This window comes from Aegilops tauschii, chromosome 4 (genome assembly GCF_002575655.3).
Source record: "Aegilops tauschii subsp. strangulata cultivar AL8/78 chromosome 4, Aet v6.0, whole genome shotgun sequence".
Lineage (NCBI taxonomy): Eukaryota > Viridiplantae > Streptophyta > Magnoliopsida > Poales > Poaceae > Aegilops > Aegilops tauschii.
Genome location: NC_053038.3, coordinates 58,980,241 through 58,997,168, shown reverse-complemented (window position 1 = coordinate 58,997,168; position 16,928 = coordinate 58,980,241).

The window sequence follows — 16,928 nt, the reverse complement described above, 5'->3', positions numbered from 1 at the left end:
ACCATCACACTATGGTGCTCCAAGCGGTATTAGTCGTGAAACAATTTCCACAATGTCTTAATTGTGTGCCAAACTCGTAACTCAGATATCTCTATGATCATATCATAGACATTTTATCCTCTTGTCACGACGATCTTCAACTTCACTCTGAAATTACTTGAACCTTTCAATAATTCAGACTTGCGTTTCATCAAGTAAATACACTCAGCATCTACTCAAATCATCTGTGAAGTAAGTACATAACGATATCCACTGCATGCCTCAGCACTCATTGGGCTGCACACATCAAAAATGTATTACTTCCAATAAGTTGCTCTCTTGTTCCATCTTACTGAAAACGAGGCCTTTCAGTCATCTTGCCCATGTGGTATGATTTGCATGTCTCAAGTGATTCAAAATCAAGTGAGTCCAAACGATCCATCTGCATGGAGTTTCTTCATGCATATATACCAATAGACATGGTTCGCATGTCTCAATCTTTTCAAAAAACGACTGAGTCCAAAGATCCATCTACATGGAGCTTCTTCATGCGTTCTATACCAATATGACTCAAATTGCAGTGCCACAAGTATGTGGAACTATCATTACTATCTTATATCTTTTGGCATGAACATGTGTATCACTACGATCGAGATTCATTTTAGGTGCAAGACCATTGAAGGTATTATTCAAATAAACAGAGTAACCATTATTCTCCTTAAATGAATAACCGAATTGCGATAAACATAATCCAATCATGCTCAACGCAAACACCAAATCTCGATGGTAGAGGGAGCATGCGATGCTTGATCACATCAACCTTGGAAACACTTCCAACACATATCGTCATCTCACCTTTAGCTAGTCTCCGTTTATTCCGCAGCTTTTATTTTGAGTTACTAACACTTAGCAAGCGAACTGGTATCTAATACCCTGGTGCTGCTAGGAGTACTAGTAAAGTACACATTCATATAATGTATATCCAATATACTTCTGTCAACCTTGCCTGCCTTCTCATCTACCAAGTATCTAGGGTAGTACTGCTTCAGTGACCGTTCCTCTCATTACAGAAGCACTTAGTCTCGGGTTTGGGTTCAACCTTGGGATTCTCCACTAGAGCAGCAAACGACTTGCTGTTTCATGAAGTATCCCTTTTGCCCTTGCCCTGCTTAAACTAGTGGTTTTACTAACCATCAACAATTGATGCTCCTTCTTGATTTCTACTCTCGCGGTGTCAAACATCACGAATAGCTCAAGGATCATCATAACTATCCCTGATATGTTATAGTTCATCACGAAGCTCTACTAGCTTGGTGGCAGTGACTATGGAGAACTATCACTATCTCATCTGGGAGATTAACTCCCACTCGATTCAAGCGATTGTGGCACTCAGACAATCTGAGCACACGCTCAACGATTGAGCTTTTCTCCCTTAGTCTGCAGGTTCAAGAAACTTGTCAGAGGTCTCATACCTCTTGACATGGGCACTAGTCCGAAATCCCAATTTCAGTCTTCAGAACATCTCATATGTTCTGCGACGTTTCAAAAACCGTCTTTGGTGCCACAATTCTGAACCGTTAGCATTACTCACTGAACTATCACGTAGTCATCAAAACGTGTATGTCAGATGTTTCGTAACATCTACAGACGACGCTGAGGTTCAGCACGCCGAGCGGTGCATTAAGGACATAAGCCTTCTGTGCAGCAATGAGGACACTCCTCAGTTTACGGACCCAGTCCGCATAATTGCTACTATTAACTTTCAACTAAATTTTCTCTAGGAACATATCTTAAACAGTAGAACTAAAGCGCAAGCTATGACATAATTTGCAAAGACCTTTTGACTATGTTCATGATAATGAAGTTCATCTGATTAATGAACTCCCACTCAGATAGACATCCCTCTAGTCATCTAAGTGATACATGATCCGAGTCAAACTAGGCCGTGTCCGATCATCACGTGAGACGGACTAGTCATCATCGGTGAACATCTCCATGTTGATCGTATCTACTATACGACTCATGTTCGACCTTTCGGTCTCTTGTGTTCCGAGGCCATGTCTGTACATGCTAGGCTCGTCAAGTCAACCTAAGTGTTTCGCATGTGTTCCGAGGCCATGTCTGTACATGCTAGGCTCGTCAACACCCGTTGTATTCGAACGTTAGAATCTATCACACCCGATCATCACGTGGTGCTTCGAAACAACGAACCTTCACAATGGTGCACAGTTAGGGGGAACACTTCTCTTGAAATTTTAGTGAGGGATCATCTTACTTACTACCGTCGTTCTAAGCAAATAAGATGCATAACATGATAAACATCACATGCAATCAAATAGTGACATGATATGGCCAATATCATTTTGCTCCTTTGATCTCCATCTTCGGGGCACCATGATCATCTTCGTCACCGGCATGACACCATGATCTCCATCATTGTGTCTTTATGAAGTTGTCACGCCAACGATTACTTCTACTTCTATGGCTAACGCGCTTAGCAATAAAGTAAAGTAATTTACATGGCGTTATTCAATGACACGCAGGTCATACAAAAAATAAAGACAACTCCTATGGCTCCTGCCGGTTGTCATACTCATCGACATGCAAGTCGTGATCCCTATTACAAGAATATGATCAATCTCATACATCACATATATCATTCATCACATCTTCTGGCCATATCACATCACATAGCACATGCTGCAAAAACAAGTTAGACGTCCTCTAATTGTTGTTGCAAGTTTTTACGTGGCTTGTATAGGTTTCTAGCAAGAACGTTTCTTACCTACGTAAAACCACAACGTGATATGCCAATTTCTATTTACCCTTCATAAGGACCCTTTTCATCGAATCCGTTTCGACTAAAGTGGGAGAGACAGACACCCGCTAGCCACCTTATGCATCTAGTGCATGTCACTCGGTGGAACCTGTTTCACGTAAGCGTACGTGTAAGGTCGGTCCGGGCCGCTTCATCCCACAATGCCGCCGAAACAAGATAAGACTAGTAGCGGCAAGAAGAATTGACAACATCTACGCCCACAACTTCTTTGTGTTCTACTCGTGCATAGAAACTACGCATAGACCTAGCTCATGATGCCACTGTTGGGGAACGTAGCAGAAATTCAAAATTTTCTACGCATCACCAAGATCAATCTATGGAGTAATCTAGCAACGAGGGGAAGGGGAGTGCATCTACATACCCTTGTAGATCGCGAGCGGAAGCGTTCAAGAGAACGGGGTTGATGGAGTCGTACTCGTCGTGATCCAAATCACCGATGATCCTAGCGCCGAACGGACGGCACCTCCGCGTTCAACACACGTACGGAGCAGCGACGTCTTCTCCTTCTTGATCCAGCAAGGGGGGAGGAGAGGTTGATGGAGATCCAGCAGCACGACGGCGTGGTGGTGGAAGTAGCGGGATCCCAACAGGGCTTCGCCAAGCACTAACGGGAGGGAGAGGTGTCACGGGAGGGAGAGGGAGGCGCCAGGGGCTAGGATATTGCTGCCCTCCCTCCCCCCACTATATATAGGGCCAAGGGAGAGGGGGGCGCAGCCTTGGCCCTTCCTCCAAGGAAGGGTGCGGCCAGGGAGGAGTCCTTCCTCCCCAAGGCACCTCGGAGGTGCCTTCCCCCTTTAGGACTCTCCCCTTTTCTCATCTCTTGGCGCATGGGCCTCTTGGGGCTGGTGCCCTTGGCCCATATAGGCCAAGGCGCACCCCCTACAGCCCATGTGGCCCCCCAGGGCTGGTGGACCCCCGGACCCCTTTCGGCACTCCCGGTACAATACCGATAAAGTGCGAAACTTTTCCGGCGACCAAAATAAGACTTCCCATATATAAATCTTTACCTCCGGACCATTCCGGAACTCCTCGTGACGTCCGGGATCTCATCCGGGACTCCGAACAACTTTCGGGTTACCGCATACTAATATCTCTACAACCCTAGCGTCACCGAACCTTAAGTGTGTAGACCCTACGGGTTCGGGAGACAAGCAGACATGACCGAGACGACTCTCCGGTCAATAACCAACAGCGGGATCTGGATACCCATGTTGGCTCTCGCATGTTCCACGATGATCTCATCGGATGAACCACGATGTCGGGGATTCAATCAATCCCGTATACAATTCCCTTTGTCTATCGGTATGTTACTTGCCCGAGATTCGATCGTCGGTATCCCGATACCTTGTTCAATCTCGTTACCGGCAAGTCTCTTTACTCGTTCCGTAACTCACATCATCCCGTGATCAACTCCTTGGTCACATTGTGCACATTATGATGATGTCCTACCGAGTGGGCCCAGAGATACCTCTCCGTTTACACGGAGTGACAAATCCCAGTCTCGATTCGTGCCAACCCAACAGACACTTTCGGAGATACCTGTAGTGCACCTTTATAGCCACCCAGTTACGTTGTGACGTTTGGTACACCCAAAGCATTCCTACGGTATCCGGGAGTTGCACAATCTCATGGTCTAAGGAAATGATACTTGACATTAGAAAAGCTCTGAGCAAACGAACTACACGATCTTGTGCTAGGCTTAGGATTGGGTCTTGTCCATCACATCATTCTCCTAATGATGTGATCCCGTTATCAACGACATCCAATGTCCATGGTCAGGAAACCGTAACCATCTATTGATCAACGAGCTAGTCAACTAGAGGCTTACTAGGGACATGGTGTTGTCTATGTATCCACACATGTATCTGAGTTTCCTATCAATACAATTCTAGCATGGATAATAAACGATTATCATGAACAAGGAAATATAATAATAACCAATTTATTATTGCCTCTAGGGCATATTTCCAACAACAAATTCTTCATTCATAGCCTTCTTCCACTTTTCATCTTTTAGTGCTGCTTCAAACGTGTGTGGCTCACCTGTAGAACACACCATGCCATATTTTGTCACATGTTTATAATCAATAGGCTGTATTAATCCTTTTTGCAAACGTGTACGGCGTGGAGATGATGCAGCAGCAGTTTGTGCCACAGACGATCCCGCAGCAGATCCTGAAACAGCAGCAGCAGCGGGATCTGTGTGAGCTGGATCTTCTGGGGTGGATGGTGAAGACGCAGGCGTTGCAGCGGTCACGGAAGATCCCGCCCCGCGGGGCTCATCATGGGCGCATGATGGCAGGAGCGGGCCATCGACGCGGGATCTCGCGCCTGTCGGAGCAGCGCTTGTCGGACGGCGCAGGTCACGCCTTTTGTAGCAGATCGGCTGAGTTGGGAACCGAGACCCAGCCGCAGGACGCCGCGTGTCAGCGTCTGATTGGCGCGGGGCGGGAGAGGCCGCCTCCCCAGCCGCGGGACGCCGCGTGGCTGGCTCGGATAAGTCGCGCACTGGCCCCCGTCCGACCGCACCTGGCGAGGCCGTTGGCGCGGATTCTGGTGCAGATCCACCTGGCCAGTCTGGCGTGTCTGGCCGCCCGGATCCCGGAGACGATCGGCTGACATATCTGGCGACGCAGATCCCGAGGGGGATTTGTTCCCCTAGTTGGAGCACATGAAATATGGCTCTGTATTGAGTATTTCCACATCGTTTTGACTTCCGTTTTTTCTGTATAGTCTCCTGCATCATCACAAGGCTCACACAAGGTATTAGGAGGGTCAGTCAATATTGAATCATCACAGTTATTGCCCCCTTGATCGGACCCGACTAGATGTGAAGGTAAAAGGAGAATCTCTTTGCGAAGAAGTGCACCGGCGTTGGGGTGAAGGTCGGCAAAGGGGAACTTCGTCTCATCAAAGACAACATCGCGAGAAATATAGACCCGTCCAGTAGACACATCAAGACATTTTACACCCTTGTGTTGAGCATTATACCCAAGAAAGACACACTGTTTCGAGCGGAACATGAGTTTGCGATTGTTGTAAGGGCGAAGATTGGGCCAACAGGCGCAACCAAAAACTCGAAGAGACTTGTAATCAGGTTTGGTGTGAAGGAGTCTTTCTATGGGAGTTTCATTGTGAATGACTCGACTAGGAAGCATGTTTATGATGTGTACAACAGTGAGAAAAGCTTCATCCCAGAATTTAAGAGGCATAGATGCGCCGGCTAGGAGAGCTAGACCTACTTCAACAATGTGGCGATGCTTGCGCTTAGCCGAGCCGTTTTGCTGGTGAGCATGTGGGCAAGACACATGGTGAGAAATACCAAGTGTTTGGAAGAAGGAATTTAGTTTTTCGTATCCCCCCCAGTCTGACTGTACAGCAATGATCCTGCTGTTGAACTTTCTTTCAACGAGTGCTTGAAAGTTTTGAAACACTTGAAAAACCTCGGATCGTTTCTTGAGAAGATAGATCCACGAGAATTTGCTATAGTCATCAATAAAGCTTACGTAATATGTGTGTCTACCAACCGAACTAGGGCAGGACTGAAAGGATCTAGATGACGACTAGAGGGGGGTGAATAGGCGTTTTAAAACTGTTACGGATTTGGCTTTATCCTAATGCGGAATTAAACTAAACGGATACCTTTCAAGCACAAATCCTAAATATGCTAGGCTCAACTAAGCGCACCAACAACCTATGCTAAACAAGATAGGCACTTAAGGAAACTAGCAAGCACAAACTATATCACAAGATATGGAAATGTAGGAACAACTAAACAATTCAACTAGCACAAGATATATCAATATGAGCAAGTATGAATTGCGGTAAGTAAAGGGTGTGGGTAAGAGATAACCACAAGTGAGTCGGAGACGCGGATTTATCCCGAAGTTCACACTCGTGAGAGTGCTAATCTCCGTTAGAGCGGTGCCGAAGCCAAAGCTCCGGGGCGTCACCAAGTGACTCACCGTATTCTCCTTTTCGAGTCACCCCCAACGGATGAGCCTCGATTCACTCGGGGTTGGTCTTGAAGGCGACCACCACACCTTTACAAACTTCTCCGGAGCACACCACAAGCAAGGAAGTTTCCGGAGGAACTTGACCACCTAGGCCACTTCAACACCCTTCCCCGGAGCACACCACAAGAGGAAGCTTCCGGGGGAACCTTGGCCACATAGGCCTCTTCACAATCTTCACAATGAATATCACCAAACCGTCTAGGAGGTCGAAACCTCCAAGAGTAATAAACTTACGGACTCTCACTCGAACTAATCGATGTGGGGAGCTCAAACCAATGCAACAAATGCAATGCAATGCCAAGCAACAAATGCTCAACACACTCTCTCAATCTCACAAGATGCACTTTTGAAAGTAGGAGATTGAGGAGAGGGGATGCAATGGATATGACCAACAAATGGCTCACAAATCCATCCACAAATCCCCCTTCACATAGAGGGGAGAAAGGGCTTTGGGAGAGGTGTAGAGAGGCTCAAAATGGTGTTTTGAAAGTGTAAGAACCAACCCCCAACCGGTGGGAGGAAAGGGCCCTCAAATAGCCAAACTCAGAAACTAGGCGTTGCGGCTCCAACGGGCATTTCCTAGGCACCCCGTGTGCACGGGGGTTTAGACCCCGTTCCCACGGGGTCCCGTGCGCACGGTACAAGCCCCGTGCACATGGGGCCCCGTGCCCACGGGTGTCAAATACCCCGTGCACACGGAGTCCCCAGGACAGCCAGCAGCAGCCCACTAAAACGTTGATAACTTTGGCATACGGACTCCGAATTCGATGATCTTGGGCTCGTTTTGAAGCTATGGAAAAGCCCAAGGTCCTCAGATAGAGAACCACCCAAGATCAACAAGAAAGAATGATGCAAGTAATGCAAATGTTTGATCTCTCTACATGCGACGTGATCAAGCTACTTGCCCGAGAGTCCCTCTTGATAGTACGGCTATCAAACCTATAACCCGGTCTCCCACCAAGCACTATGAGACCGGCAAAACTAGGAAAACCTAGCTAAGGTATACCTTTGCCTTGCACATTCAACTTGAGCTTGATGATGACTTTAATGCTTGCCTCAAGTTGGAATCCCTTTCTTGTCCACGACCACTTGGTGAAGATACTCGAATTGCTTCCTCATGATGCAATGAGGGAAGCCTTATCTCAAGCCCATCTTCACATGCACATTATCATGATGTGGACCGCAAGCTTCAAAGCATATAACCTCCGTCTTCTCATCTTGCACCTGGACTCCCCGAACTCGATGACCATCACCACTTGATGTCATCTCATCTTGCAATTGGACTCCTCGAATCCGATGACCATCACCACTTGATGTCATCCACACATAGGCTACACGAGATCTTTCCTTTTGATGCAAGCCTATGAGAAACACCTAACCCACATACACATAACAAACATATAGCACGGGTTAGGTAACAAAGCACAATTCACAATTACTTACCATACCACTAGATCACTTGATCTCACGTGGTACATTGTTTGTGCTTTGTGAGTTGACCACTTAGATATACTCTTCGAGCTTCATCTTGGTCAACCAACATCTTTACATCAAGCTCCATCTTGGTTTCTTGAAAGCCACAATGAACTCTTCATTTCACTTCATTGCTTCAAGAAAATATCACCAAAGACTCTTTCATGACCATATCAAGTTCCACTATGAATATCATCTTGGTCACCACTTGCCCTTCTAAAAACTCCATCCCAAACTCTTGAGAGGCATAATGAATTCGTCACTCTAGTTGCTTGCTTCAAGACTTGATCAACATGATCTTGTCTTGAGAGGCATAATGAATTCTTCACTCTAGTTGCTTGCTTCAAGGCTTGATCAACCGAAACCCAACACATGAGCTCACCATGATCTTGTCTTGAAACCATAACTCGAATTCTTCTCTTTGATTATTCTCTCAAGCCTTGATCCTCAGAAGACCAACTTGAAACCTCGCTGGATATGGAATCTCGAGAGCCAACACCTAGGCCCCGTGAGCACGGGGTATCCAGAGAGTTGACACTCGACCCCGTGCGCACGGTATAAGCCCGTGTGCATGGGGTATCCAGAGAGGGATACCACGAGGACTTCTTCGGATGCTTTGATGGCAATCTTCACATAACAACCCAAAGAACTTGAAGCATCACTATGGAACATATCTTCATATAAGATCCAATGCACTTGATGCTCCATAGGAATTGTCATTTAATACCAAAGCTTAGAGCAAATATAACTTCATCTATATGGACTTCATCCTTGATTCCATCCAATATCCTTGAGGCATTATCTTCATATATATGGACTTCATCCTTGATTCCATCCAATATCCTTGAGGCACCATCTATGGACAAAACCTTCAAATATATCTCACTGAAAACATTAGTCCATAGAGTTTGTCATTCAATTACCAAAACCACACTTAGGGGCTACATGCCCTTTCAATCTCCCCCATTTTGGTAATTGATGACAATCTCAACAAGAGGGTTTATATAATGAATTTAAAACAAGTATGCAATCTATCTGAGAATAAATTGAATACTTGAGGTGGTTTTGATAGCCTCAAATATCACAAAGATAGTTGATGTTATCAAAACCGGTTGTACTACCATCGAAATACTACACAAGAATTTGATGCTAGTAGAACCACACTATATAGAGCAAACTCCCCCACAATATATGCATGGAAGAACTTGGTGGAGTTTCCTCTATATACACATCCATGCAACAACCACAACAAATGTTGATATGCATGAACCAACCTACTTCACCTAAACCCTCTAAACTTCTCCCCCATTGGCAACAAGTGCCAAAATGGAGAAAAAATCTAGAAGACCAATATAGTATGAGTTCCTCCTTAATTTGTACATTTCTCATATTGTGAGTGGAATCAAATGCACATATCCAGTTACGAACAAATGAAGAAATTCACACTATATTGAGGATCCATAAAATGCACCAAAAAGATATTATGATATGAGCATAGGAGTGTTCTAAAGAACATAGAGAAGCTCCCCATGATTTGTGCATTATTTAGTTTTGTACTTGGATACAACGTGCACAAAATAGGATCATCACTTGACTAAGCAAGGGTCCAAAATATATCCAACAACTCATGAGTGCAATGATATATGCAATACATACAAGCACTCACTACTCAACCTCTTACCGAATCCACCAAAGAATAAAAAGAGACAATTCCAAGGACCGGCAAGGAAACGAAAGGATATCAAAGAGGGATATGCACTTTCTCATGTGTATAAGTTTCTTACGTGGCCAATAATCATCAAGATGAGCATCCACAAAGAAACTTGCACACACAAAAAGATACAAAAGATAAGAACATGATATCCAAGAATGAATCCATTATTTATACAAACTTGATCTTAGCGTAGGGCTTTGTCACATGGCACATGGCACAAGGCACATGGCGCAAACTGATCTCATTTGCATAAAAATGAATTACTAAGCATGAGAGCAAATACCACAACCAAAAAGATTGTTTCTTGCAATTTTATCAATATTGCACATAAGAGCACTTTGAGGAATTGGTATGCAATAAATTGCTTAATTGGCATATTTGGGATAAGTGAACCATGAGCATGGTTTTATAGATCCCCATGATATGCTTCTTCTCAAAAGTCTCATAGATGCAATAAGGAGGTTTAAGTTGTTGCAAGAAACACAAACTCAACAAGTACTAAACATGCCATGATGCAACATACACAATGTTGACTCTAATTTAAACAAATGCATGAAGTAAGTACTTGTTACCGAGAGAGCATTGGTTCAAGGGGCCCTTGATCTAGCCCATGAACATGAGGGACTTGATCTTGTTCTTGGATAGGTAAATGATCTCCCATAGCATCTTGCTCTTGTGTTGGGGGTGATGACTTCCCTTGTGGTGGATCCACAAGAGGGGCTCTTACTCCTTCTTCTACATGGACAAGGGGTGTTTCTTGTGGAAGAATATGACCAATCCCCATTGTACTTGTAGCTTGGGAAGGAGCCTCATCACCTACAACACTAGAAAAAATTGCTCCGCATGGAAGCTGTTATTCTCATCACACTCCACATTCACCATTTCCTCAATACATCCCGTGGATTTATTGAGAATACAGTAAGTGTGGGAGTTTGATGCATATCCAACAAAAAGACCCAAATTATGTTAACCGGGTTGAATTGATGAGAATGAAACACTTACAACCGAATCGGGTTTTCATTTATCTTCTCCCTCAAATCAAAGAATCAACCAAGCTTGGCTCTAATAATTTTCCATGGTGTCTCCACCTTCCTTGTGAATAAGCCAGGCATCCAATGCTTCTCCACAGTACCTAAAACACATTAAGGTACAATTTGGTCCCCAAACATATTGGGTCGGAAGTAGTTAGGACAACCACAATATATAGGGCAAACTCCACATTAAATATGTGCAAAAGGATATGAACTTGAAGTTCATGCACACTTTTAACCATTAATGATTTTATGGAGTTTACCCTACATAGAGGATCAAGTAGCAAGCAAGGCATGAAGAAGAATATAAATAAATATGCATGCTCATGCCTACCAAGATCCAGAGAGATACAATTTGGACAAAAGAACACTTAAACGAAGAATACTCCGATAATATCACAAAGTATTCAAGTTGTCCAAATTATATCAAAGTGACGAATCCACACAGGACCGCACACAAAGTACAACATATGAACTAAGCAAAAACCAAAGAGCATATAGGATATACAATACACACATGCTCAAAGGCTTATCTTACTCAAGTAGATAATAGATAGCACAAGCAGTGAGATAAGGCAAGTTGAAGCACAAGCCGAGAAGAAGATGATCATAAGGATCTACCACATGAGGAAATACTAATTGTAAGAGAATACAAATGGTATTTGGAATTAACACTCGGGGGTAGATTACGAGATGCACAGGATCATCAACAACTCCAAAGCAAAGAAAGATAAATAAATCGTACTTGGCCGGGTGGACATTTCTGCCCATAGGACCCCGTGCGCACGGGCTAGGTCAGCCCCGTGCGCACGGTGTGTCCAGAAAAAAAAAACACCACCCCGTGCGCACGGGGGTCTAGGACCCCGTGTGCACGGGGTGTCCAGTGATTTTCACCCACCCTGTGCGCACGGGGGTCCAGGACCCCACGGGGTGTCCAGTAAGTTTCATGGTACCCCGTGCGCACGGGGGTCAGAGATCCCGTGCACACGGGGTGTCCAGAAACTTACTGAAGAACCTCACAGGACACCGCGACGAAGCACGCAACAAAGGTAAATAACAACCAACAAGAGATAATTAGTGGATACTCTGAGAATTTGAATTTCAAATGAGTTTGACATACCACATAGTGACTAGATAAGATTGAATATCAATACTATGTGGCATTTCTCATATTCACATTTTGGGTTTGTGATGTGCACACAACAAAACACTCCCCCATAATGTGATGATCCACTAATATCTTGCAAGAGCCAATCATGATACAATACAGGCTCAAAACAGCAAACACCACTATATAATGTGCAATGCAACCTACACATGCTAGATAACACAAATCAAGCATACTAAGAAACACAACATATAGATGCACATGCTAGATACAAAACCTAAGCATGCAAGGGGCGAGCAACTTTCAATGTAAGCAATATAAATACAAGTTACCGCAAAGAGGAACATTGGATAGATAATATGAAGATAATCCACATGACTTGGCTCGAACAAATAAATGGTGGATATCCTTTTCTTTATGAACTAGCCAAATCTCCAATGTCCTCCACACACCTATTGATCAAGTTTGAGCTTGATGGTACCCAACCAAGTTGGGTCCTAAGAAGTTAGTCACAATAGGCTTGGCAACCCAAATGGCCTTTTCCATTTCCAAGCCACTTTGGGCGCCAACAAACTTGGCAAACAAATTGCCAACAACATCCTTCCTAAGCGAATAATGATCATTGACTAGAGGAGGCTTAGGGATGTTACCGTTGGGACAAGATGAGGATATGTGTCCCTTCTCACGACAATTATAGCAACATGTGCTCCCCCTTCTCTTCTTCTTTATTTTCTCAACTTGGGGAGCATTATCTTGGTTCATCATTGGTAGTGGCCTTTCTTCAAGTTGAGGTTGACCTTGAGATTGAACTTGAGGCCGCTTCCCTTGTTGCTTCACATTTGAAGCCTTCTTCTTCAATGGACAATATCTCACATGGTGTCCAACATTCTTGCACTTGAAGCATGTAATGTTGGCATCATTCTTGACTTGGTCTTGTCCCTTCTTCTTTTTCTTGGACTTCTTGTTGTTGGAGATGAAACCAAGTCCACCCTTGTCATGAGGGGATTTTTGAACACTCAAGATAGTGTTGAGAGTGGAATTTCATTCATGACACATTTCCAAGTCTTTCTTCAAATTAGTGACTTGGGCCTTGAGCTCTTTGTTTTCCTCTACAAGGTTAGTATCAACAAAAGTACTAGAGGAAGTAGAAACTTCATTGTTAGAGCAACAAGGCAAGGAGAGCAATTCATCACAAGAATTGGGAATAATATGTCTAGATGAATCACTAGGACTAGCACATGTCAATAAAGCATTTTGAGTAGAAATAGTGCTAATGTCCACATGAGGCTCACAATATGTTACCTTAGTCACAATAGCCTCATGAGCTAAATTTAGCCTTTCATGGGAGATTAGAAGGTCATCATGAGAGCCCGAGAGCTTTTCATGACTTTCTTCTAATTTCCCATAATTGCTAGTTAGCAAAACAAGTTGAGCCCGTAGCTCAACATTCTTCTTCAAGATAGATGCTTCACAAGAAGTAGAGTTAGTAGCACAAGCATCATTGACAATATGAGAGGAGCTAGAAGAAACTGGAGACTTCACATGAGTAGCTTGAAGTTCCTCATAAGACTTAGAGAGTTTGTGAGCTCTCCTTTGACATTCTTGTAGCCAAGGTCAAGGTGCTCAAAATCCTCTTTAAGTTTATCATGAGCAACTTCAATCTCTTCTTTGGAAGATTCTAAGTCTCTAAGAGTTTCTAGAGCATCAAGAAGGTTACAATCAAGTTTATCATTTTGTCTTGCTCTTCGTGAAGTAAATCATTACACTTTCCAAAATGAGTAATAAGATCTTTAAATATCTCAAAGTGTTCTTATTTACTCCACGAAGAGAATTACCAATTTCATATATTTCTTGACTCATATCCCTCTCACATTCATCATCACTCTCATCATTATCATTACTAAGAGTAGATGATACCTCGGTAGTACCTCTTGCCATGAGGCACATGTGAACATCGGAGGTTGATGATGATTCTTTTGGAGAGGGAGATTCTTCATCATCAAGAGTAGGATATCCATGTCCATCCTCTTGACACTCATAGCATTTCCTCTCCAACATAGTGATTTCCTTCTTTGCTCTTCTAGCAAATTCTCCATTAGTGATGTGTGCACCATTTTCTCTTATTTCCTCTACATGGTTAGTCAAACAACAACTAGAGGAAATAGAAGCATAGATATCATGGCAACAAGGAGAATCAAGCATATCATCACAACAAGTCTTCAAGGAATCTCTATATGATATGTAAGGACTATCAACACAAGAATGTATGTCATTTTTGCTAGATGTGTTCAAGTCCAAAGAAGCTACAAAATTAGCATTTATGCATGAAAGATCATCAATGTTGAGCACAACATCATCATCACAAATTATATTTCCACTCACCATGTCATTACCTTGGGACATGTCATATGATGGTGAGGTGGAAGAAGTTGAAATGTCCAAGCACACGGAGGAAGAAGCAATATGGAGTTCTTCATGATATGAAGATGTGGAGAACTCCTCAAGAGACACCTCCGAAATATGATTGACCTCATCAAGATTGGACCCACCATATATTTCTTCAAGTTTTGTCCACATCTCATGAGCCGACGCACACGTCATAATTGACTCAAACACTTCGAGGGATATAGACCGGATTAAGGCATTCTTTGCACCATACCCACAAAGCATATCATCATTTTCCTTAATAGATGGAAAAAGTTCATCCTTCCATGGAGAAGCCCCTACAAGAACAATTCGCACAAAATTTGGACCCATGGCCCAGAAATGACAAAGCATGCGAATTTTCCACAAGTGATAGTTTGTGCCACTAAAATAGAAAGTGTCATCGTGCACTATACCACTAGTCGACATCTTTACTCTCTAGGCTGTGAAGCCTAGCAAGGAGAGACCAAAGCTCTGATACCAATTAAAAGGATCTAGATGACGACTAGAGGGGGGGTGAATAGGCATTTTAAAACCGTTACGGATTTGGCTTTATCCTAATGCGGAATTAAACTAAACGGATACCTTTCAAGCACAAATCCTAAATATGCTAGGCTCAACTAAGCGCACCAACAACCTATGCTAAACAAGATAGGCACTTAAGGAAACTAGCAAGCACAAACTATATCACAAGATATGGAAATGTAGGAACAACTAAACAATTCAACTAGCACAAGATATATCAATATGAGCAAGTATGAATTGCGGTAAGTAAAGGGTGTGGGTAAGAGATAACCACAAGTGAGTCGGAGACGCGGATTTATCCCGAAGTTCACACTCGTGAGAGTGCTAATCTCCGTTAGAGCGGTGCCGAAGCCAAAGCTCCGGGGCGTCACCAAGTGACTCACCGTATTCTCCTTTTCGAGTCACCCCCAACGGATGAGCCTCGATTCACTCGGGGTTGGTCTTGAAGGCGACCACCACACCTTTACAAACTTCTCCGGAGCACACCACAAGAAAGGAAGCTTCCGGAGGAACTTGACCACCTAGGCCACTTCAACACCCTTCCCCGGAGCACACCACAAGAGGAAGCTTCCGGGGGAACCTTGGCCACATAGGCCTCTTCACAATCTTCACAATGAATATCACCAAACCGTCTAGGAGGTCGAAACCTCCAAGAGTAATAAACTTACGGACTCTCACTCGAACTAATCGATGTGGGGAGCTCAAACCAATGCAACAAATGCAATGCAATGCCAAGCAACAAATGCTCAACACACTCTCTCAATCTCACAAGATGCACTTTTGAAAGTAGGAGATTGAGGAGAGGGGATGCAATGGATATGACCAACAAATGGCTCACAAATCCATCCACAAATCCCCCTTCACATAGAGGGGAGAAAGGGCTTTGGGAGAGGTGTAGAGAGGCTCAAAATGGTGTTTTGAAAGTGTAAGAACCAACCCCCAACCGGTGGGAGGAAAGGGCCCTCAAATAGCCAAACTCAGAAACTAGGCGTTGCGGCTCCAACGGGCATTTCCTGGGCACCCCGTGTGCACGGGGGTTTAGACCCCGTTCCCACGGGGTCCCGTGCGCACGGTACAAGCCCCGTGCACATGGGGCCCCGTGCCCACGGGTGTCAAATACCCCGTGCACACGGAGTCCCCAGGACAGCCAGCAGCAGCCCACTAAAACGTTGATAACTTTGGCATACGGACTCCGAATTCGATGATCTTGGGCTCGTTTTGAAGCTATGGAAAAGCCCAAGGTCCTCAGATAGAGAACCACCCAAGATCAACAAGAAAGAGTGATGCAAGTAATGCAAATGTTTGATCTCTCTACATGCGAGGTGATCAAGCTACTTGCCCGAGAGTCCCTCTTGATAGTACGGCTATCAAACCTATAACCCGGTCTCCCACCAAGCACTATGAGACCGGCAAAACTAGGAAAACCTAGCTAAGGTATACCTTTGCCTTGCACATTCAACTTGAGCTTGATGATGACTTTAATGCTTGCCTCAAGTTGGAATCCCTTTCTTGTCCACGACCACTTGGTGAAGATACTCGAATTGCTTCCTCATGATGCAATGAGGGAAGCCTTATCTCAAGCCCATCTTCACATGCACATTATCATGATGTGGACCGCAAGCTTCAAAGCATATAACCTCCGGCTTCTCATCTTGCACCTGGACTCCCCGAACTCGATGACCATCACCACTTGATGTCATCTCATCTTGCACTTGGACTCCTCGAATCCGATGACCATCACCACTTGATGTCATCCACACATAGGCTACACGAGATCTTTCCTTTTGATGCAAGCCTATGAGAAACACCTAACCCACAT